This window comes from Monodelphis domestica, chromosome X (assembly GCF_027887165.1).
Source record: "Monodelphis domestica isolate mMonDom1 chromosome X, mMonDom1.pri, whole genome shotgun sequence".
In the NCBI taxonomy this organism is placed as follows: Eukaryota; Metazoa; Chordata; class Mammalia; order Didelphimorphia; family Didelphidae; genus Monodelphis; species Monodelphis domestica.
In genome coordinates this window covers 60,990,367-61,012,465 of record NC_077235.1, presented here as the reverse complement: position 1 = coordinate 61,012,465, position 22,099 = coordinate 60,990,367, and the positions used below count along the sequence as shown (strand labels likewise).

The 22,099-nt window shown below is 38.6% G+C and overlaps 1 long non-coding RNA gene across 2 annotated transcripts in view; it reads left to right on the top strand.

The window, feature by feature from the left end:
- Window positions 1-2,050: 2,050 nt before the first annotated feature.
- The window catches only part of LOC103103093 (uncharacterized), a 107,735-nt gene continuing 87,686 nt past the window's right edge, over window positions 2,051-22,099 (top strand). The window contains exons 1-3 of one of the 2 annotated variants that reach the window (XR_008914673.1): window positions 2,051-5,196; window positions 5,999-6,089; window positions 15,345-15,502. This is a non-coding gene — a long non-coding RNA (uncharacterized LOC103103093). Of the gene's footprint in view, window positions 5,197-5,919; window positions 6,090-15,344; window positions 15,503-22,099 lie in introns of those variants that run through there. The other variant, XR_008914674.1, reaches the window with a different exon arrangement.

The following is a 22,099-nucleotide window of genomic DNA, read 5'->3' as shown; positions in this document are numbered from 1 at the left end:
ATGTCTTGTAATATACTCTACCCCTTGTGTGGAAATAAATTCTTCCCTTCTCCATAGATCTGAAAGATAAACTATTCTTTATTCCTCTTAAGCCTCTATTTCTTGTGCTATAATTACATGGAGTTTGACTCAATGAACCATATGGTTACTTCCACCATTAAAACTGTGATGATGTTGGTGATATAGAGAATAAGAAAAGACCAGTTATTATTGGATAGGAATGAGAGTAAAGGGGGCAAAAGCTTTTAAGGTAGATGGAAGAGGGAGAAAGATTTTGAAAAAAAGAGATGAGGCTGGATATAGAGAGAATGAAGTTTGGGGGCAATTTGTGGAGTGATATACCTAAGTCTCCATGTTGAGAAAGCAGTGTTGTTAGGAACCCATATGACCTGAATTCAAATGCTTCCTCATACACATTCTTACTAGATGTGTGACCATGGGAGAGTCACTTCAGGTATCTATTATATGTATCCCTAAAATGGACACAATGATTAGACACAGTGACCCTTTGAGTTCCTTCTAGTTCTGACTCAATGATGATATTGGTTACAATAAGAAAAGGAAAAGATGGCTTACTGAATGTGAGGAATAGCAAGGTAAAAAGACTTGTGAGGAAAAGAGAGACAAAGGGTAGGTCTTGATGACAGCAGGGAAAGGGACAGCACAGCTAGGGGTGTGGGGAGAGTGCGTCAGAAGCAAGAAGATTTGCAGAGATAGAGTTATACAGAAAGGGAGAGAGATAGAAAGAGACAGAAAAAAAGAAAACAAGGAAGAAAAGTTGACAGGGAAGTGATTATAGAGGATGGTAAGTTTCCACAAGGAAGAGAGAGCTAGAAAGGGAAGTGATGGGGGCAGCTGGGTGGCTCAGTGGATTGAGAGCCAGGCCTAGAGAAGGGAGGTCCTAGGTTCCAATGTGACCTCAGACACTTCCCAGCTGTGTGACCCTGGGCAAGTCACTTGACCCCCATTGCCTAGCCCTTACCATTCTTCTGCCTTGGAGCCAATACACTGTATTGATTATAAGATGGAAGGTAAGGGTTTAAAAAAAAGAAAGGGAAGTGAGAATTTTATATGTGGGAGGTGTCTGGAGGTCAGCTTACTGTGTTTGCTAGAGTAATCTGATTGGAACCAGAATCTTGAGTTGGAATGTGAAGTCAATTCAGGAAGATTTGTTTTGCCTGAGTCAAGTCACTTACCTTATCTCAGCCACAGTTTTCCTTCCTGGAGTATTATGGGGTGGGATTTGATGGCCTTAAAGGCTCTCCAGCTGTACAGTCCTGTGAGTGACAGAGGGAAAACCATTGGGAAATGGAATTGTGTGTGTGCAAATTGGAACAGGAATGATAATCACTTTGCCACATCTTGATGGTCTACAATTCAGAAATCCTGCAACCACCAAGTTTCCTAATATTAGAAATCCCTGTACTCTTATACTCTGGTTGCTGGTGGGTGTGTCTGCCTCCAGTCTGCCCACTCCAATCCATCCTCCTTTCAGCCACTAAAGTGATTTTCCTGAAGTGCTGTTCCAGGCTTGTCAGCCTGCCCCTCCTCCACTCAGTGGATTTCAGTAGCTCTCCATTGCCAACTGGAGGAAAGAGAAAATAGTCTCTTTGTAGCTCAAATCCAGCACAACTGCCCTTCCCCCATTGCCAGGCTCCTAATACCAGGCCAGCTCCCTGACTCACTCTGCAATGCAGGCACGTTGTCATCCTGCTCTGCCTTGAATCTTGAATATATCACTAGCTCTCAACAATGAGTATTTCCCTGGCTTTTTCCCAGGACTCTAATGCTCTACCTAATGCTCAGGATGTATGATGGATAGTTCACTGTATTGGGAGTCAAGACTCTTTGAGATCCAATTCTGACTGCCACCATCCATGTTATCCTGGCCAAATTAGGTAGCTTTAGTCAGCCTCAATTTCCTCTTTTGTATAAATAAGATCCTGGACAGGAGGGTCTTAAAGACCCTCCTGTAGATTTAAGACCTCATATATGAGAGAGAGAGAGAGAGAGAGAGAGAGAGAGAGAGAGAGAGAGAGAGAGAGAGAGAAGCTTTCTTGGAATTACTGGGAGACACAGAGATTGAGAGGGAAGCTAGCTTGTTTTGTTTTTGTTCTCCATTCTTCTGGAGGACCAGAATGGCATCACTCTGTTGGGGGAAAATTAGAGTGTGCTTGTCTGTGGCTGATCAGGTGAATACAAGCTCAAAGGCTCTACCATAGGAGTCAGAGAGAGAGAGTAGAAAGGCCTTGTGGTCTTGGGGTGGGAGAAGAAAGTTAGAGGGAATAGGGCATCATTGAAAGGTGAGATAGAAAGATGAGCCAGCTGATAAAGCAAGTGATAAGTATATGTCTGTCCCAGAGCTACATCTGTCCATGGTATGATCTTTGATGTCTTGGGGATCAGGGTATAGATTGTGATTTCTATTTGTTATCATCATTTAAAATGAGGCCATTCACTTAAAGTGCTTAAGCCTCTATCATTAAATGTAGCTGGACTCAATGACCTCTAAGGTTCTTCTGAGCTCTAAATCTATGATGACATCAGTGATGTCAAGAATAAGAAAATGCCAGTTAGTATTGGGTGGGAATGTAAGCCAGGAAAATAATGCTCTTCAGGAAGAAGGAGAGGGTGAAAAAGACGGGCTAGAGAGGGAAAGAGAATCAGAAGAAGGGAGGGTGAAATGTAGAAATAAAATCAGAGAGATGCCAAGGCACAGAAACAGATAATCAGATACAGAGGCAATGAAGGAGACCCAAGACAGAGAAAGAGGAAAACAGAGAAATAATAGAGAGAAACTTTGAGCAAAGAAATGAGGGAAGAGACTACTTTGTAGGACAGAGAGGCATTCAGCAAGGAGAGAAAAAGATTTAAAAGGCTAGGACCTTGGGAAAGTATAATGGTGATGGAGATGCCATCATGGTTAAAGCATTATTATTGGAATTGTCTGAGTGTCAGTACCATATTGAGTGTTGATTAACTTTCTTCCTGTGAGCAATATTTAAGGAAATGAACAAAAAAGAGATGAGAAAGGTGAAAGAGAGAGAACAGAAGGAACAGTTGAAAATGAATGGGAGGTAGCTATGAGGTGCAATGGAGAAAGAAGGGCTTAGACCTAGAATCAGGAAGATATCTTTTCCAAACATGTCAGTGTCAATAAGCCTAAAGCCCCTATGTCTCTGAGACCTTGCTCATGGCTTTCAACTCTATCTGCCTCAGTTTCCTCAAGGTTAGGAACAGACAAAAGCCTTAGCACTTCCTGCCGAGCAGTATTCTGATAGGTTTCTAAGGAGAGAAGAGTGACTGAAGAAGCAACTAAGAAAAAAGTGAGAGTAGAGGCATGGACAGGGGATTCCACAGTAAGGTGGAAGGGTCCGTAGAGACAGACAGGCCCAGAGAAGGGAAGCAGAAAACCCAGATTTGACACATACACACTCTCTAAGCATAAAGGGAAAAGGAAAAGGAAAAAGATCTCTTGATAATTGGCTGAAGAGTGAGATAATGTATTTGGGATGGAATGATACAGGTGTACTTAGAAAAGGTAAAAGAGAGCAACAAAGGGAGTAGATCTGGAGAGGTGGCAGAGGGGGCAGAGCTGAACTGTAGTATGGAATGGGAAACATGTTGAGAGTGAGACCTTGTTAAGGTTGAATGCCTTCTCATTAATCCACAAGGTATGTCAAGGCAGACAAGACAAGCATTCTCAGCCATGGCTTTCTCTTCTATCATATGATGTTATCAACAGTATTTTTTTTCTACTGCCATTGCAGTAGGACCTGTCTCTGTTTCTCTGACAGATGGAAGGAAGAGAGAGTCTTTAGGATAGGGCAGAGTATGGGACAATCAAGAGGAGGCAGCCATAGTGGAGATAAGTTGTGAAGCATCTTGGGATGGAGAGAAGAAGCTAGATCTCCTAGGATAAAATTTGGAAAACTGAGCAGATGATTTGGAATGTTCTTTCTCAAACGAATATGCAAAGAATACTGAAGAAATGCTTTTAATAGCCTCACTCTCAGCATCTGAGGTTCTGAAAAGATGAAGTGGAACTTAGTGGCCCCTGAGGTTCTATCTACCTCAAATTCTTTGACAAAACTAGCTTGGACAAGAGGCAAACATGGATAGAGAGAAAAGAAGGTAAGAAGGTCAACAGGTAGATGGAATCAGTGGAAGGTTGAAAAAGACAGAAACAGAGAGATATAGAGAAACAAATAGAGAGATCGAGAGGGGAAACAGATAGATAAAGGATGAGAGATAGGGGTATGGGGGGGAGACAGAGAGAGACAGAGAGAAGGAAGGAGAAAATCCTGAGATAGAGGACATTCAAATTAATGATCATTTTCAGTTTAATGGCAATTAAAATTGAAGATCTCCATTGTAGTGGGGTTAGAAATTCATGAAGGTGGATGGGGTTGACACAAAGGTATTACAATGGTTAGGGTCTTGGAACTACAGTCAAAGAGGCATCATTCCCAATTATTTCAATTACAAGTAACCTAAGCCCCAATAAAACCCACATCGATCATATAAACATTATATGACTCTGTTACCTTAAGGGAAAAATGGGAAAAATGACAGCACCCACTGCTAAGTGTGTTTGAGGATACAATGAGAGAATAATTATATTGTTTTTATTCTAATTCTTGCAGTTTATATGCCCTTCAGAAATACTCCTCTTTTTGCTTTTCTCCCTCCACGAAGTAATAAGGATCAGTAAACTATGTGGAAGCTTAGAGATTGAAACTTGTGATAGTATTAGTGCCTGGGAGAACAAATAAATGTCAGCACCCATTGGTGGGATTAACAGCCAGGGGATCCATGTATAACTAGTGAAGAGCCACAGAAGAAAGACATTGCCATGGATAGAGGAAAATCGAGCCTTAAATACAGGAATCAAGTGTCAATTTTAAAGCAAGTTAGATCTGGAGCAAAGAGAGATTTGGATATAGAGAAGAGGCAGAAAGAGCAGGAGAGATTCAGAGATAAGGAATATACCTTGTCCATGACTTTGAACTCTTATCTGTCCAAGTTTTTACAAGTTTAATTGCAGACAAAGACTTTAGCACCTGCTGCCAAACAGTATCCTGATAGGTTTATCAGGAGAGAAGAGAGACTGAAGAAGCAACTGAGAAAAAGGGGAGAGTGGAAGCATGGTCAGAGGATTCCAGAAACCCATATTTGTGTCATAGAATGAATTTGGTAAGATCCTTTACCTGTTTTTTCAAATCATTTATATAGTACTACAATTAACTGTACTTTAAATGTTTGATAAAATCCCAGTGTAAATTCATCTGGTTCTAGGAATTTTTTCAATGTCATAGGTGAGTTGGTGCTCATTCAGTAAACCTTTGTTAAGTTCCCACAATATACCAGGGACATCCATCTTTGGGCCTCAAAGAAAATTATCTCCTCAGAGCCATAGGTCTAGGTTTACATAATTCTCAAGGCAAGGTGCAGAGAAAGCTGTTGAAAGCTTTGGCCTCAAAGAGGGTGACCTGGGTGGAGGGTGGTGGTGGAAGGCTGAGCTGGTTTGGGAGGAAGGGAAGCCATTTTGCAGGACAAAATGACACAGAAGAGAATCCTAGGGATGATTCATCAGCTCATCCAACCCGACTCTGCCAAGGGAGGGATCCTTGGCTCTCACTCTTTGCCAGGCCAATGTAATTCCTAGATGATTACTCTACTTGGGAAGGGAATTGAGGTATCTCTGGTTCAGTGAGGTCCAAAATGGAAGCTTCCTTCCTGCTGCTTGTCAGAAGGGCTGTGGATGCACAGATTCAGGGCTGTGGCTCATCCTAGGGCTCCTTATGCACAGCCCTCTCCCCTTCCTTTGTTCAAGGCTCTATCTTTCTAGCAACCTTTAGAGGGCAGCATCAGCCATAGGAAATACTCTTGCTCAGGGCAGCTGCTTCAGCCTTCCCCGCCCTTTTTGCTGGATGATCTCTACAAAGGAGGTGTAGGCTGTGGAGCAGAAGCCAAAATTTGGTTTTCTCATCCCCAGCACCTTCCTGATTGGGGGAACTCGATGCGCCTGTGAGGCTCCCGAAGATGCTCTCGCTCCCAGTGGCATATTCCATGAAGATGATTCAAAGGTAAGGCTCAGGCTTTGCACAAAGCCTTTAAAGCTTCCCTCCCCGCTCCCATTTCCCTATTTTTCTAAAAAGCCCTCCATTTAATGTGATCCCAGGACATAGATGGGTCACTGATTTCATTCATTGCAACCCATCCATGTCTGAAAAGACTTGGGGAGATTGAGAGTTGGAAGGGATCAAAGAAGCCATTGAATTTATCCATAACTGAACTGAATGACAGCTGTAGTAACATAGCCAACGAGTGGTCTTGAAAGGGAGGGAGAGTCTAGCAAGTCATGTCAGCTCCCTGAGCCTTGATTTCCTTTGTAAAATGAGTAAATTGGACTGGACGGCCTCTTCCAGTTCTAGATGTGCAGTTTTAGTATTCTAAGTCGGGATCTCATTTTCCTCATCTGGAATCCTAAGAGATGAGATGGCTTCTGGGGTCACTTTCAGCTCCAAATCTAGACTATTATCTTAAAGAGCTTCACCAGGGCCCTTGGTTTTCTTATGTCTGAAGTAAAAGGTTTGGCTTACCTGGGTCTAAGGTTTAAACTCCTATTATGCATTGCCACATAACCTCCCTGCTCTGGAAAATCAGAGGGTTGGCCTAGGTAGCCTCAGAGGTCCCTTTCAGCTCTAGCTCTAAGTCCATGTTATGGTAAGTCACTTCCCCTTGTTGGGCCTCCATTTCCTCATCTGTAAAAGAAAGGAGGTGGGCTAGATGGTGTCTGAAATCTCTTCAAGCACCAGCTGTAGCCTCCTTATGTTCTGAATCATTTTACATTCCTGGGTCTTGATATCCTTATTTGGAAAATGAGGGGATTGAAATGGATAGTATATTTGGTCCCTTTTAGCTCTTGTGAGACTTACACTATCTTAAAGTATTTCCTTACCTTCAGCCTCAGTTTCCTTATCTGAAAAATGATAATGTTGGAGCAAAAGGGCTCCAAGGTCCCTTTTGAAGGCTACAAAGATGCTTTGTCATTGTCCCTCCCAGGGTCTCATTTTGCTTGTCTGTAAAATGAAGGACTTGGACAAAATGGCTTCCGAGGCCACTTCTGGCTGGAGACTCAGGCTATACTCAGACCTTTTACTCCCCTTGGGGATGATTTCCTCCCCTGTAAAAGGAAGGGGATGGACTCAATGATGCCTTATAAGGGTCCCTTCTGGCTCCTATTCTTCAAAGTCAATTCCCTTCCTGGGTCCTGTTTTGCTCATCTGTAAAAAGAAGGGGTTGAACAAAATGGCCTCCAGGGACCTTCCCAGTTTTTGATCCAGGTTCCTGGGTTAAGCATGTTCCTTGATTCTCCCCAGCCTCATTTTCCTAGCCTGTAAAAGGAAGGGTTGAACAAAAGGGCTTTCAGGGTCCCTGCTAGCCTGAGATCTGCAGGCTTCCTTGATTATACATAAGAATTGCCTCTCCCTGGTTTTCCCACTGCTCAGCTGTAAAATGAAGGTGTCAAACAAAATGGCTTCCAGGGTTCCTTGCAGCTTTTGTTCCAGGTTCCTTGGTAAGACATATTTATTGCCCTTCCCTGGGCCTCAGGCTCTTCCTCAGTAAAATGAAGGGTTTTTTTACTAGATGGTTTCTGAGGTTTTCCTTAGCTCTAGAGCCAGGATCTGATTAGTCGTTTTCCCTGTCTGGGTGTCACTTTGCTCACCCAAACTACTGAAGGGTTGCCCAAATGGCTCTTTTGGCCCTTTTCCTCTACACTTACTCTCCTATTATGCAGATTTATTTTCCCTCCTACAAAGAGGAAATTGCACTAGATGAAGACTAATAAGCATGGGTCTGATTTCATTTAGTTATTCCTCTGGCTAGGTCTCAGTCTACCTACCTGTAAATAAAAGGGTTTGACCACAGTGCCTGTTTGCTTCCCTGCCAACATGAAAGCTAGGTTCTTATTTGGCTAAGCCCCCCCCCCCCCACCTTCCCTTGGCCCTTTGTTTTTCCCTCAGTCATATGAGGGGATTAGACCCCAGGGCTTCTGAGGATTCTCTCAGATCTAGACTTGGGTGCTGTTGCTGTTCCTCCAGCAAGGTTCCTCCAGCCTCCTACTTTTCTGCTAAGGTTTCATTCTTTACTTCTAAGTGACACTTGCTATGATTTCCATTTAAGTGGCTACATTACAAAAATATTTACTGCCTGACACTTCACTGTTTGAAATTGAACATGTACTCAGTCACATTTGAACTGGGTATGAAAAGGTTCTTTCAATGTTTTCTATTTTTAAAAGGGGCAGATTTTGCAGAGAGGAAGTTATTATCAGGAGCCAGTTTTCTCTCTGTTCAGCTTCAAAGTCCCTTATCAGCCAGAGTTAAAGAGGGTGGAACATGCAGAGAGGGCATTTGGTGGCTCAGTGAGAAAGAGCACCCAGGCAGGGAGCTGTCCAGTGTACTGAATGCTGTCACCCAGTGTACTCAGAGGAATGATCCTGAGTCATCCAGGCCACTCTTTCCTACTGGATCTAATCTAAAGCCCTCTGCCTCGCTTGCAGGTTGTGTGTACCCCTACCCCCGCCCTCCTTGCCCTCACCCCCTACCCCCAACTCTAGGTGAAAAGCCTCTGGTTTGGAAGTCAGGAGATCTGAGTTTCAGTTAATCGTTCACTCAAAACAAATGTATTGATGCACTATTGGATGGTGGACAGACAACTGGCTTTAGAGTGAGGAAGCCCTTTGTACTAGTTCCTTCTCTGGCCCCTACTGAGGGTGTGACCCAGTGCAAGCCAGTTAACTCCTCTGTACTTTAGGCAGTTCTCTATGTCTTGAGAGTCTAAGTCCATAAATTGCAGAGACTTGCACTGGAAGTTCATTCTCTGTCCCTTGGTGCTGGAGGCTATGCTAGGGATGCCAAGCAAAAGCAGCACCTAGCTTCAGGGACCTTATATTCTAAGTGGGGGGATGGGGAGGGATATAGCAGGTATAGAAGGTACCCTTACAGCAGAGTACACTGGGAGGTAGGGGGATCAGAAGGCTTCCTGCCAAACAAAAGGGAAATTCAACACTCTCTGGATCCTACCCTCTCACTTGACATAAAGGGAGACTGAGGCCTGCCAAAAGGAATAGCAAAAGGAGCTGACATGTGTATCTAGAACTGGAAGGTTCTCCAGAAGTCTAGCCCCACCTACATTTACATGAAGAAACTGAGGCCCAGGAAAGTAAAGTGACTTCTCTTTTGAAATTTTATTTTGATTCTGTTTACTTCCCTCTGCATCATCCATTCACATAGATGTTTCCATGCTTTTTTTATTCATCATGTACATCATTTCCTACAGCCCAGTAATATTCCATTATGGTCATTTGCCACAATTTGTTTTGTCATCTCTCAATTGTTGGGCATCTACTTTGTTCCTAATTCTTTGTAGTTAAAAGTGCTACTATAAACATTATGTGGGAGTATGTAAGGACTTTCTTCTTATTGATGGCTACTTGGCATATAATCCCCAGTAGTATAGTCTCTGGTTCCAAGGGTATGGACATTTTAGTCACTTTATTTGCCTAATTCTGTTTTTAAAAAGGTTGTACCATTTCTCAGATCCACTGACAATGTATTAGTGTGCCTTTCACTTCATTAGCTTTCCATCACTGACTGTTGCCATTTTGGTCATTTTTGCCAATTTTGGTGTGGGAGGTGGAGGTTCAGGTTTGTTTTGTTTTGTATTTTTCTTATTATTAGTGATTTGGAGCATTTCTTATATGTGGTTCTGAATACTTTGCAATGCTGTTGAGAACTGTTCATATCCTTTGATCACTTATCTACTGGGGAATGGCTATTAGTTTCTATATCTTAAATACCAAACCTTTATATGTGGAGATTTTTCTTATTCTAGATGTGTGAATGCTGTCTGTGCAGCAGCTTTTCAAGTTCACATAATGAGTCATCTATTTTTTTGTAATTGTTTTATCTCTTGTTAATTAAGACTACCTCTCCTACTCAGGGCTATGAGATATATGATCTATTTCTTTGGTTAAATTTTTAAACCCTTACCTTCCATCTTAGAATTACTACTGAGTATTGGTTCTAAGGTAGAAGAGTGGTAAGGGCTAGGCAATGGGTGATAAATGACTTTTCCAGGGTCATACAGCTAGGAAGTGTCTGAAGGCAGATTTGAACCCAGGACTTCCTGTCTCTAGCCATGGCTCCACTGAGACAACAAGCTGCCCCCTTGTTCATTTCTCAATAGTATGATCTTTAATATTAAAGCCATGTATCCATTTAGGATGTATTGTGGTATATGATGTAAGGTGCTGCTCTAAACCTAACTTCTCTCAGATGCTTTTTATTTTTGCAGCAATTTATTAATAAAATAAAAGGGTTTTCCTCTAGTCATATCATGACTTCTACTTTATCAAACACTAGATTATTGAGCTCTATTGTTTCTGATTCTCCCACCTAGTTTGTTCTATTGATCTCTATTTTTTTCATATTTTAACTAATGTCCTTGATGGTTTTGGTGACTGCTACTTTATAATACAGTTTGATGTCTGGAAATGCTCTTCCCCATGTACCCCCTTAATTTCCTCTTCATTTGTCTTTTGGTTGGTGCATTGGATAGAGTGCTGGCTTTAGGGTCAAGAAGGCCCAAGTTCAAATTTGGCCTCAGACATTTGTTTGCTATGTGACCATGGGCAAGTCACTTAAGCTCTGTATGCCTCAGTCTCCTTATTTGCAAAATGAGATAATAATAGTATGTGCCTACCTCCCAGGGTTGTTGTGATGAGATAATAAGTATAAAGCACTTAGCACTGGTGTATAGGAAGTCCTATATAAATGAGAGACGACAGCTGTTATTATCCTCATTTCTTTTTTATTTCCCTTGATATTATAGGTCTTTTGTTTTTCTAAATGAATTTTGCTCTTCTATAAGGTTCTATGAAATATCTTCTTTAATTTGATTGCTATGGCATTAAAAAGGAAATTAATTTGGCAGTATTTTCATTTTTATTATATTGACATGACAGCCATGAATACTGAATTTTCCTCTAATTATTTAAGTTATTCTTCATTTTTAAAAGAACTTTGTAATTGAATCTATAGAAGTCTCTTGTGCACTTTAAGATGCCGTTCCCCAGAAACTTGATGAATTTTGTAGTTATATGAAATGGAATTTCCCTTTCTATTGTTGCTTTTTATATTTTGTTAGTATTATATAGAAATGTTGATTTTGAGTTTTCATTTTGTAGCCTTCAATTTTGCTGAAGCTATTATTTGATTCGCTTAGCATATTTGTTGCTTCTCTGGGATTTTCCAAGTATTTCTTTATATCATTAGGAAAGAGGGATTTTATCTCTTTACTCATGTTTATCCCATTAATTCTTTTCTTTTATTGTTGTTGCTAGAAATTCAAGAACTATATCAAATAATAGTGGGGCAGATGTTATTTATATATTATTATTTATTTATGTTATTCTTTATTATTCTTTATTCTTTATTATATTATATTAATTTATTAATTTATATAATATATGAACATAATATATAATATGCATATTATATATTATAATTGATATATTTATTTATTTATTATTTATTAATGAAATTCCCCCATTGCACATGGTGCATGCTTTTTTATTTAGATAGATACTTTTTATGACAAGAGGAAAGGTCCATCTATTCCAAGGCTTTATGTGGTTTCATTGATTTTAGCTTAAATGAGTACCATAGTTTGTCAACGGCTTTTTTGTATCTATTGAGATCATCATGTGATTTTAGATGTTTTTATTTTTAATGTGATAAAGTGTGTTGATTATTTTCTTAATTCTGAGCCATCCTTTTATTCTTAGTGTAAATCTTACTTGTTCGTAATGAATGATTTTTAATTTGTTTGATAGGGTTTTGTTTTTAAAAATTGAGTCAATATTAATGAATGATATTGCCATCTAGTTTCCCTTCTATGTTTTTTCTTTCCCACTTTTAGGTGCTAGGACTATATTTGTCTCATAAAGGAAACACCTCTCAAGAATCCTTTTTATCAATATTTGAGAATAATTTGTTAAGTCTTGGCACTAATTATTCTTTGGTGAATCCATTAGAACAAAGAAGTTGTTTCTTCTTGTGGTAGTTCCTTTATAGCTAGAGTCCTATTTAGATGTCCCACTAGTTTTTTAGTTCTGGTTTCTCTAGCAATTTGTTTAGTCTCATAGTTTCTTTTTTGTTTATATTTCTGTTAGATTTATGCAAATGTGAGAGGTTATTTAAGTCCTCTGTCACTTGTGTTACTGTTTATATGTTCTTGAAGCTCAGATAATATTTCCTTTATGAATTTGGATGATAGGGCATTCGGAGCATAAAAATTTATTACCGATGTTAATAATACTTTCCTTGTTTGTTGCGTATAATTCCTTTCATAATTATGTCGTTTCCTTGTTTATTCCTTTTTATTTTTTTAATATTTGGTTTTGTTTTATCAGATAACATGATTGCAAGTCCTTTTTTTGGATTCACTTAATGCATAGTAAATATTTTTTCCATCCATTCAGTTTTATTTTGTGTATGTTTTTTTAAAAAATGAGTTTAGTATGAGCAACAGTGTGTGGGATTTTGTTTTTTCATCAAGTTGAGCATTCTTTTTCATTTTATTGAATTGTTTTTATCTATTTACTTCTAGAGTTACAAAAATTAGATTTATATTTTCCTGCATCACCAATATGGAGATTTTTTTCAACTTGCCATCCCCCCTTTCTGTGGTAAACACAGTGTTATGTTTCTTCATTTGCTTTACCTTTATCTTTTTAAAAATGGTATTATTCTCATTGACTCTCTTCCTCTTCCCCTGGATCGCCCCCTGCTGTTCTCTCTTTGTGGTTTTGTTTATTTGTTCCTTTATCTCTCCTGGCTTCATGTAGTTATTTAATTCTTTTCCTCCTTTCTCTTTTCTCTTGCCATCACCTTCATATACTATAACTTGTTTAAACAGTCTCCAATTAGTGGAAGTCCCCTCAGTTTCTCTTTTGTTGCCAGCACAATAAGAGATGCTGTAAACATTTTTGTACACATGGGTCCTCTTCTTGTCCTCCTCTTTTTTAATCTCCTTGAGTTATGGACCTGTAAAAGTATTGTTTTGTAAAAGAGTATAAATAGCTTAATAACTGTTTGTGTATTGTTCCAAATTGACTTCCAGAATGGTTGGACCAGTTCACAGTCTCTCTAGTAGTGTATTAAAGTGCCCCTCTCCCCCACTTTTAGAAATCAGGTTCTCTCTTGTATTTATCATTTTCCTTATTCATTGTATTGACCAGTCTGATACATTTGGGGTGTGTGCAGATATGTGCATTTCTTTTTTTATTAGTGACTTAGTGCAATGTTAATAGCTTGGATTTTTTCCTCTAAAAATTGTCTCTTTGTATCCTTTGACCATTTATCAAATAATCAATTATTTTTAGAAATTTGACTCAGTTCCTTATCCTTTTTAAGAATGTGATTCTTATGAGAGAAACTTACTATAACAATCCCTCCCAATTTTCTGTTTCTCTTTACATTTTATTTGTATTGACTTTGTGAAAAAAACATTTTTAATTGCATAGAATCAAAAATATCCATTTTATCTCCCACAATCCTCTCTATCTCTTGTTTGATTATAACGCTTCCTCTATCCATAGAACTGGGAGATATCGTGCATGCTCACTTATTTTTTCAAAGTTTTCCCATTGATTGAAATAAATGGTATTCGCCAAATTTGCACATCACAAGAACATATTTCAAGAGTTGGAAGATCCCTCAGAGGCTATCTAGGCCAACTCCTTTATTTTTTCCATAAGGAAACTGAGGCCCAGAGATAGGAAGTAACTTGCCTAAGGTCACAAACAAGATCATAGATTTAGAGCTAGAAAGGCTCATCTGTTCTAACTTCCTCACTTTGCAGTGAAGAAACTGAGGTCCAAAGACTCGGTGTTCTTTCATAGTACCACACTGCCTCTTTGTGGCACAAAGCTTGAAAGAATAATTAGTAGACTGGATGGCAGTCAGGATTCAAATGTATCTTGACAGCCTTTTGCTGAATCTAATAAGGTTAAATTCAGCAGAGACAAATGTAAAGTCCTTTACTTGAATTCAAAAAATCAACTTCCCAAGTATAAGGTGAGAGTGGCATGGTTAGAAAATAGTTTGAAAAAGATCTGGGATTTCTAATGGACTACAAGCTTAGTAACTGCCAGTATTATGATGTGGCAGCTGAATGTGTATTGGCTGCATTGAGAGGCAAAGCTTCCAGGTATAAGGAGCCTCTCTGCACTCTGCCTTGGTCAGAACCCATTTGGAGTACTCTCTTTGGTTCTGGTGCCTGATTTTAGGAAAGACTTTGATAAGCTGGACAGTAGCCAGAGGAGGGCATCCAAGATGGTGAAGACTGTGGAGTCCAAGTCATATGCAGAACAGCTGAAATAACCAGGGATGTTGAGTGTGGAGAAGAGAAGACTCAGGCAAGACATAATAGTTTTCTTTCAGTATCTGAAGAGCTGTCATGAGGAAGAGATTTGTTCTGCTTGTCCCCAGAGGGCAGAACAAGATGCAGAGGCCAATTGAGGTTTCAGGTCAGGAAGAACTTACTAATAAGCAGATGCTAAGATCTTTCCTTCTTGGGGCTTCTCAAGCACAAGTGTAGGGCCATCTGTAGGGTATGTTATCCTGTGCATTTCTTTGGGAATATTGTAGATTGGTCTACGTGATCACTGAGGTTTCTTCAAGCCCAGAAATTTTGTTTTTCTGTGAGGAGTATGCTCATTCTTTCTCATGGACTAATGTATTAGGGATATAAGAATAATAATTATCATTTATATAGCATTTTAAAGTTTGCTAAGTGCTTTATGCAGGTTAACTCATTTGATTCTTAACCCGTGAGAGGCAGCTACTCTTATTTTCCCTACTTCACAGATGAGGAAACTGAGGCTGAGAAAGGTCAAGTGATTTGCCTAGGGTTAAATGATTAGAAAGTGTCTGGGATCAAATTTTAACTCAGTCCAGGTCCTGGACCACCAAAGTGTATATGGTCCTGGAAAGGGAGATTACCCCTGCAGTGTTTGAGGGGAGCCAATTTTTCTCAGGGATGGGAAGTCAATTAGACCCACTCCTCCCAATAAAAACACTTGTTGATCTTGCACCACAGACTGGAGTGCAGCATAAATTAATTTTTCTCTTTCAATTAATGAACATTTCTTTTTTCCCTCTTCCATCTCCCCCTTCTCCATTGAAAAAAGAAACAAAACCCTTGTAACAAATATGTATTATCAAGCAAAATAAATTCCTGAAAAAACTGTGTATATTTGTACTTCACAGTCTGAAAATGATTCTTCTCATCGAAAGAAAGAGAAAAGTGTATGAAGGAAGAGCAGGAAGTTCTGATCACCTCTGCTAAGTGAAATTAGAATCGAGTAGTTTAACCTTCTTTCTGTCATCCATTGAAACTGTCCCATCTACCTGGAGCAGTATTTTATGTAAGTCTCGTTTCTCTAATTCAATCACAAAGTCCTTATTGGATATATTTTCTTCATTTTCGGTACCCCTTTCCACTGCTCTGTCCCCTCCCTTCAATTTTGCACAGTGCTGGTTATGTTGGTTTTTCAAAGTTTGACATTTAAAAAAATACTTTAAGGAGGTTTCTGGTATATTATCATAACACATAATTACTTGGGAGAGTACTAGCTTTGTGTCTTTATGTTCTTTCATGTTGACCAGGCTTAAAATATAGGTCTCAGGGCAGCTAGGTGGCACAGTCCATAGATATCCAGAACTGGTGTGAGGAGGACCTGGATACAAATCTGGCCTTAGACGCATCCTAGCTAAGTGACCTTGGCCAAGTCACTCAATCCCATTTATCTAGTCTTTACCCTTCTGTCCTAGAGTTGTTACTAGGACAGCAAGTAAGGGTATAAGACAATAAAAAAATGTAAGTGTCCTGCATTTTGAGCTTCTTGTTCCTCTTGTAGGTGGTGGGATGGCTTCACCTTCTTCAAACCCCAAGAATGGTTTTGGATAGATTATTGCAATGAATAGAGTTATGAAGTATTTAGGAGTTGTTTTCAACAAGAATTTTTGAATCATCTTTTTTGTATACTAGCTGTTGGTGAATATATAAAGTTTAGGCATAGTGTGGTCCCTAGACTCATGAAGTCTCCAGTCCAGTTAGAGATATCAAGTTGTACATTATTTCTCCTTTTCCCATTTCTGGAGGCTGAGTGTCCTTTAAGGTTCTACCATCAGCCCTCTTCCATTTCCCCCCACCCCTATAGTTAGTAAAGTTATCTACTGGCTTTAATTACCACCTTTATATTTATGATTCTGAGTTCTATATATCTGTCCTCAACTTCCCTTTTAAACTCCAATTGTCTCTCTCACACTGCCTGTTGGATATCCCCATACTGAAGACCCACCACTGGCAGCTCTTACTCAATATGTCTGAAAGGGAACTTAACATCTTCCCCCTTAAACTTATCCTTTCCCTCAAATTCCTTGTTTTTGTTGATGAGGCCATCAGATGGGGACACTGAGATGCAAAGGCATAAAGTAACTTTTCCATGATCAATTTCAAATCTGGGACTTAGATCCAAGCCATCTACCTGCTGAGAGGTCCAAGGCTCTCTATAATACCACTCTACTTTGATGATGTACCTTAAGTATCAAGAGAGTAAAGAGGCAGTAGGAAAATCTTGTGTCTTTCAGCTCAGATAGCTAAAAGACTCCAAACTCAGCATGAATATGAGATTTGTACGAACTGATCCAAAGTGAAGTGATCAGAATCAGGAGAACAATGGAGATGTTAGCAGCAATATTGTAAAGATAATTCAACTCTGAAAGATTTAGTAATTCTCCTGAACATAACAACCAACACAGTTCCAAAAGTCACACTATGAAATATGCTCTCCACCTACAAATAGAGAAATGATGGACTTAGAGTACAGATTGAAATATATTTTCATTTTTTTAATTAAAAACATGTCTAAGTTAGAAATTTGTTTTGGATGACTATACATATATGTAGTAGGTTTTATTTTTCTTGCCAGTTCCATTGGGGGAAAAGAAGAGATCAGAGAGAAAAGTTGGAACTGAAAATAAAATTGAATTAAAAAATAAAATTAAAATACCTATCCTTTATCATTGTTGTTGAGTTAGGTTGGACTCTTTGTGACTTCATTTGGGCTTTCATTGGCAAAGATACTGGAGTATTTTGCCATTCCTTCTGCAGCTCATTTTACAGATTAGGAAACTGGGGGAAATGGGGTTAAGCAGGACCACAAAGGTAATAATGTGGCTGGATTTGAATTCAGGTCTTCCTGACTCCAAGCCTTGTATTTTACTCATTGTGCCTTCTACCTGCCCTAGAGCTATTCTTGATAATGAAAAAAATGGCCCTTCTATACCCATGAGTGTTTTTTGGTTTTAATGTTATCTAATCTTTTTAATGTTGAGCAATGCTTGCATCCTAGATATAAACTGATCTGAGGCATAATGAATAATTTTTGGATATGTTATGTTATCCTGTTTCTAGGATTTTATTTTTAAAATTTGAATGAATGTATCAATATTTATTAATGTAAAGAATTATTATTTGAGGGAACATTTGTAGATGTTCACCTCCAGAGAAAGAATTGATAAATAGAAACAAAAAGACAACATTTACATAGATGCCGCCTTGTTCTGTGAAACTTTGTATGATGTGGAGAGGGAAAGAAGAGACTGAGATACCTGATGAAAAATGTATTTATAAAAAACAAAAGATAGGATTCAGAGACTTCTGGGTAAGCATGGCGGCAGTCTAGATGCAGGATACTTCCTCTCTCCAGCACCCAGTGACATAGACTTCTTCAAAAGACCATAAAAACCATTTTCAGAAGAACAGAATTGAAGGTACATGGGATTTGGGCATTGCCACACTATAAGAGGGTGAAAAAGCTCCCACCTAAACCTGAGCTGATCTACCCTCCCCCACCTCACCTACAGAGGCAGAGGCAGAGGCAGAGCCAGCGCCCACCAGAATCAGTGAGTGAGCGGGGGGGTAACTCTAGAGTGAGAAAGCGGCACCTCTAAGTTCTTGGGAACTGACTAAGAACACCAAGCCCTACCCCTGGAAGCAGCTACACCAGAAATTCCAATGGGCAGGGGAAAGCAGGCTGTGGGCACCCCTGGGAAGGTAGCTCAGAGAAGAATTGCCAAGGGCTGCAGCTGCAGAGATTTGAGAGGTTGTCTCAGGCAAAATGCTTGCTCCTTAATTCCACACACAGAGAACCTGCCCAGATCACTCAGATCTATGACTAAAAAGGGAAGGTAAAAGCCTCCATAGTGATGGATAATTGTGCACAGGAGCCCCAAACTCCCTCCATGAAAAGCAAAAAAAAAAAAAAAAAAAAGAAAAGGCAGTGACTCTCAAAAATTTTTACGGAGGAAAAACCCAGGCTACAGAGGAAATACAGGAGGAAATTCAAACAAAGATAAAACCTTCTAAAAAATGGAAATTGTCCAGAAGCTCTGGAAGAATTTAAATTGGAGCTTATCAAAAAGATGGAAGCCTTCTGCCAAGAGAAGTGGGAAATAGTTGAAAGAGAAAATAACAGCTTAAAGGTCAAGAACTCCCAATTGGAGAAACAGCTGGAAGCCACGAAAAGCAAGACAGACCAAACCGAAAAGGAAAACCAGTCTTTAAAGACCAGAATTAGGCAACTGGAAGCCAATGATCTTGCAAAACAACAAGAATTAATAAAGCAAAGTCAAAAGACTGACAAAATAGAGGAAAACATGAAATATCTCACTGAAAAGGTGACAGATCAGGAAAACAGGAAGGAGAGACAATTTGAGAATCATTGGTCTACCTGAAAAGCCAGAAATAAACAGAAATATTGACATCATACTTCAAGAAATCATCCAAGAAAACTGCCCTGATGTTCTTGAACAAGGGGACAAAATGAGTTCATAGAACACCCTCTACAATAAATCCCCAAAAGACAATTCCCAGGAATATAATTGCCAAATTCCTAAGCTTTCAAGCTAAGGAGAAAATTCTACAAGAAGCCAAAAAGACACAATTCAGATACCAAGGAGCACCAATCAGGAGCACACAAGACCTGGCAGTTTCCACACTAAAGGACCACAAGGCCTGGAACACAATATTCAGAAAGGCAAGAGAACTGGGTCTTCAACCAAGAATCACCTATCCATCAAAACTGACTATATACTTCCAGGGGAAAGTATGGGCATTCAACAAAATAGAAGATTTCCAAGTATTTGTAAAGAAAAGACCAGAACTAAGTGGAAAGTTTGATATCCAAACACAAAGATCAAGATAAACATGAAAAGGTAAATAAGAAAGAGAGGGAAAAGGAGAAAAATGTTTTTTTAATTATTCAAACTTTCTTCTTTAAGGGCTACAATTAGATCAAATTATGTATATTAACATATGGGGAAAATGTTATTTGTAACTCTCAAAACCTGTATTCATTATTATAGTAATTAGAAGAATCACTCACAGGAAGAGATTGGGGCATTAAGGGCTATAAGATGATATACAAAAAAAAAGAAAGAAAAAGAGAGGGGGGAATCGATGATGGTACCAAGAGATACTTGAAAAAAATAAAATAAATAGAATGATATTTTTCACATAAAGATACACATAGGAAGGGGAGGGGAAGAACACTCTTATAAGAAGGAGAGGAAGAGAGTGCTAATAGGTAATACTTAAACCTAACTCTCAGTAAAATCAACTCTGTGAGTGAAGAGCATCTAGATCCATTGGGATCTTGAATTCTATCTTATCCTACAGGGTAAGGCAGAAGAGAAAACTATGGGGGGGGTGGAGGGGGAGGGAGTACAAAAAGGGAGGGAAGGAGAGGGGGGAGGGAACTTAACAGACCTTAAAAAAACAAGAAGGGAACAAAAAGGGAGGGATCAGAAAGGGAAGCATACCAAGGGAGGGGATTAGGGGGATTGTTTAAAGGAAACCACTGGTTTAAAAGGATATAGCAAAAGAAGAAAGGACAGAACTAGGAGAGGATATCAAAATGGTAGGGGATTCACAAGTGACAATCATAACTTTGAAAGTGAATGGGATTAACTCACTCATAAAACATAGATGAATAAGAGAGTGGATTAGAATAGAAAATCCTACCATATGTTGTCTACAAGAAACACACCTGAGACAGGTAGACACTCACAAGGTCAGAATTAAAGGTTGGAGCAAGACCTGTTGCGCCTCAAATGTTAGGAAAAAAGGCAGGAGTTGCAATCACGATATCTGACAGAGCCAAAGTAAAAATAGACCTGATTAAAAGGTATAGGGAAGGTAAATATATCCTGATAAAAGGGAGTATAGACAATGAGGAATTATCCCTAATCAACATGTATGCACCAAATGGTATAGCACCCACATTTCTAATGGAGAAACTAGTAGAAGTGAAGGAGGAAATAGATAGTAAAACTATACTAGTGGGACACCTGAATGTACCACTATCAAATTTAGATAAGTCAAATAAAAAATGAATAAGAAAGAGGTAAAAGAAGTGAATGAAATCTTGGAAAGATTAAAGTTAATAGATATATGGAGAAAAATAAATTGGGACAAAAAGGAATACACCCTCTTTTCAGCAGCACATGGTACATTCACAAAGATTGACCATATACTAGGTCATAAAAACATGGCATACAAATGCAGAAAAGCAGAAATAATAAGTGCAAACATTTCATATCATAAGGCAATAAAAATAATGATCAGTAGGGGTACATGGAGAGCCAAATCAAAAACTAATTGGAAATTAAATAATATGATCCTCTAAAATAAAAATCATAGAAACAATTAATAATTTCATTGAAGAAAATGACAATGATGAGACATCCTTTCAAAATCTATGGGATGCAGGCAAAGCAGTGCTCAGGGGGAAATTTATATCTTTGTGTTTATATATTAACAAATTATGGAGGGCAGAGGACATGCAAGTCAAAAAACTTGAAAGCGAACAAATTAAAACCCCCCAGAAGAAAACCAAATTAGAGATCCTAAAAATTAAGTGAGAAATTAATATAATTGAAAATGAAAGATTTATTGAACTAATAAATAAGAATAAATAAAAAAGAATATGAGCTGGTATTTTGAAAAAAACAAAATAGACAAAGTACTGGTCAATCTAAAAAAAAAAGGAAAGCAGAAAACTAAATTAACAGTATCATAGATGAAAAGGGAAAACTCACCTCCAATGAAGAGGAAATTAAGGCAGTCATTAAAAATTATTTTCCCAATTATGTGGCAATAAATATGCTAATCTAGGTGATATGGATAAGTATTTACAAAAATATAAATTACCTAGATTAACACAAGAAGAAATAGAATTCTTAAATAATCCCACATCAGAAAAAGAAATTGAACAGACCATCATTGAATTCCCTAAGAAAAAATCCCCATGGCCGGATGGATTCACAAGTGCATTCTATCATGCATTCAAAGAACAGCTAATCTCAATAGTATACAAACTATTTGACATAATAAGCAAAAAGGGAGTTATACCAAATTCCTTTTATGACACAAACATGTTACTGATTCCAAAGCCAGGAACTATAGACCAATCTCCTTAATGAACATAGATGCAAAAATATTAAATAGGATACTAGAAAAAAGACTCCAGCAAGTGATCAGGAGGGTTATTCACTATGATCAGGTGGAATTTATACCAGGAATGTAAGGATGGTCCAATAACAGGAAAACCATCCACATAATTGACCATATCAACAAGCAAACCAACAAAAATCACATGATTATCTCAATAGATGCAGAAAAAGCCTTGGACAAAATACAAAACTCATTCCTATTGAAAACACTAGTAAGTATAGGAATAGAAGGGCCTATCCTAAAAATAACAAACAGTATATATCTAAAACCATCAGCACAAGTCATCTGCATTGGGGAAAAATAGAAGCCTTCCCAATAAGATCTGGAGTGAAACGAGGATGCCCATTATCACCTCTATTATTTAACATCATATCAGAAACACTAGCAGTAGCAATTAGAGAAGAAAAAGAAGTTAAAGGTATTAAAATTGGCAATGAAGAGACCA